Source organism: Macaca thibetana, chromosome 1, assembly GCF_024542745.1.
Source record: "Macaca thibetana thibetana isolate TM-01 chromosome 1, ASM2454274v1, whole genome shotgun sequence".
Lineage (NCBI taxonomy): Eukaryota > Metazoa > Chordata > Mammalia > Primates > Cercopithecidae > Macaca > Macaca thibetana.
This window is the reverse complement of record NC_065578.1, coordinates 122,982,103-122,985,074: the sequence shown is the minus strand read 5'-3', so window position 1 is coordinate 122,985,074 and position 2,972 is coordinate 122,982,103.

The following is a 2,972-nucleotide window of genomic DNA, read 5'->3' as shown; positions in this document are numbered from 1 at the left end:
GTATATATAATATATACTGTGAAGGAAAACAAAGGGTGCCATGAAAACATATACAGTGTTAGGGACTGAATTTTGCCTCCCTTCTCCCCACCCAAAATTCCTGTGTTGAAGTTCTAACCCTCAGTACCTCAGTCTGGGATTGCATTTGGAGAAAGGGTCTTTAAAGAAGTAACTAAGGTTGGCTGGGCGCAGTGGCTCATGCCTGTAATCCCAGCACTTTGGGAGGCTGAGATGGGTGGATCACCTGAGGTCAGGAGTTTGAGACCAGCCTGGCCAACATGGTGAAAACCTGTGTCTACTAAAAATACAAAAATTAGTCAGGCGTGGGGGCATGTGCCTATAATCCCAGCTACTCAGGAGGCTGAGGCAGGAGAATCACTTGAACCCAGGAGGCAGAGGATGCAGTGAGCTGAGATTGCACCATTGCACTCCAGCCTGGGTGACAAGAGTGAAAGTCCATCTCAAAAAATGAAAAAAGGGCACCAGACAAGATGCAGCCATTTACAAGAGGCCCCAGAAGAAACAACTTTCAATACCTTGACCTTGGACTTCTAGCCTCCAGAAGTGTGAGGAAATAAATTTCTGTTGTTTAAGCCACTTAGCCTTTGGTACTTTGTTATGGCAGCCCTAACAAACTAATACTTAGACAATTTATCTCTGGTTCTTCTTTCTCTTTTCCTGCCCACCTCTTAAACATTGATATTCCTCAGAGTTCTACATGGTCCTCCTTTCTCCAGCTACATAGTCTTCCTGGATAAGAAAGGGCTCTACAATTAGACTTGAATTCAAATGCTAGCCATCAGTTAAAAGCTGGCTATAAATTCCCAAATCTACATTTAGTTTTCTTTTTCTGTAAAAAATGGGGATAAGAATATGGTATGTTTCTCTTAAGAGTTGTTGGGAGGACTAATAATAATCGGGTGGGTGAGGTGACTCACGCCTATAATCCCAGCACTTTGGGAGGTTGATGTGGGAAGAACTCTTTTTTTTTTTTTTTTTTTTTTTTTTTTTTGAGACGGAGTTTCACTCTTGTTGCCCAGGCTGGAGTGCAATGGTGTGATTTTGGTTCACCACAACCTCTGCCTCCTGGGTTCAAGCAATTCTGCTGCCTCAGCCTCCCTAGTAGCTGGGATTACAGGCACCTGCCACTGCGCCAGGCTACTTTTGTATTTTAGTAGAGATGGGTTTCTCCATGTTGGTCAGGCTGATCCCGAACTCCTGACCTCAGGTGATCCGCCCACCTCAGCCTCCCAAAGTGCTGGGATTACAGATATGAGCCACTGCGGCTGGTCCATGTGGGAAGATCTCTTGAACCCAGGAGTGCAAGACCAGCCTGCGCAACATAGCAAGACTCTGTCTCTACAAAAAAAAAAAAAAAAAAATTTAATTACCTGTGTGTGGTAGTGTGCGCCTTTAGTCCCAGCTACTTGGGAGGTTAAGGCAGGAGGATCACTTGAGCCAAGGAGTTCAAGGCTGCAGTAAGCTATGATCAAGCCACTGCCACTTGCCTAGGCAACAGAGTGAGACTGTATCTCAGAAATAATATTTTTTCTTCGCTGCGTGCAGTGGCTCACGTCTGTAATCCCAGCACTTTGGGAGGCTGAGGCGGGTGGATCAGGAGTTTGAGACCAGCCTGGCCAACATAGTGAAACCCCATCTCTATTAAAAATACAAAAAATTAGCCAGGAGTGGTGTCAGGCGCCTGTAATCCCAGCTACTCAGGAGGCTGAGGCAGGATAATGGCTTGAACTCGGGAGGCAGAGGTTGCAGTGAGACGAGATTATGCCATTGCACTCCAGCCTGGGCGACAGAGTGAGACTCCATCTCAAAAATAATAATAATAATAATATCTTTTCTTCACTAATTATGTGAAGGGACTGAACTAATTGTTTACTTTCATTATTCATTTAATCCATAATAACCCAGCAAGGTAGTTATTTTACTCATTTTATAGATGTGGAAACAGACCAAGAAGGTTAAATTACTCAGGCAGGGTCACTCAGCTAGTAAGGGGCAGAAGCAGAGTCAAACCCACATCTATCTGGCATCAAAGCCTATGCTCTTCAACTGTGAAAATAGCTAAATTTCAAAGGTAAAGTAGAAATGGTCTTTGATTTCCATTTAATGAGAAGACAGCATCACCAAAGGCAGGAGCATTCTCTGCAAGAATGATAAAGTGGCCAAAGGAGCAGTCCCAAACTCTTCTCATCAAGACTGACCAAATGCCCCGCCCCCCAGCCCTTTAGAGGGTTTCCCTTTCTCTTTCTTTTTTTTTTTTTGGAGACAAAGTTTTGCCCTTATTGCCTAGGCTGGAGTGTAATGGCGCGATCTTGGCTCACTGCAGCCTGTTCCTCCTGGGTTCAAGCTATTATCCTGCCTCAGCCTCCCGAGTTCTGGGATTACAGGCATGCACCACCACACCCAGCTAATTTTGTATTTTTAGCAGAGACAGGGTTTCTCCATATTGGTCAGGCTGGTCTCAAACTCCCGACCTCAGGTGATCCAGCCGCCTCGGCCTCCCAAAGTGCTGGGATTACAGGCGTGAGCCACCGCGCCAGGCCGAGGGTTTCCTTTCTTTTTTTTTTTTTTTTTTTTTTAGACGGAGTCTTGCTCTGCCGCCCAGGCTGGGGTGCAGTGGCCGGATCTCAGCTCACTGCAAGCTCCGCCTCCCAGGTTTACGCCATTCTCCTGCCTCAGCCTCCCGAGTAGCTGGGACTACAGGCGCCTGCCACCTCACCCGGCTACTTTTTTGTATTTTTTAGTAGAGACGGGGTTTCACCGTGTTAGCCAGGATGGTCTCGATCTCCTGACCTCGTGATCCGCCCGTCTCGGCCTCCCAAAGTGCTGGGATTACAGGCTTGAGCCACCGCGCCCGGCCTTTTTTTTTTTTTTTTTTTGAGACAGACTCTCACTCTGTCACCCAGGCTGGAGTGCAATGGTGCAATCTCAGGTCACTGCAATGTCCGTCCCCT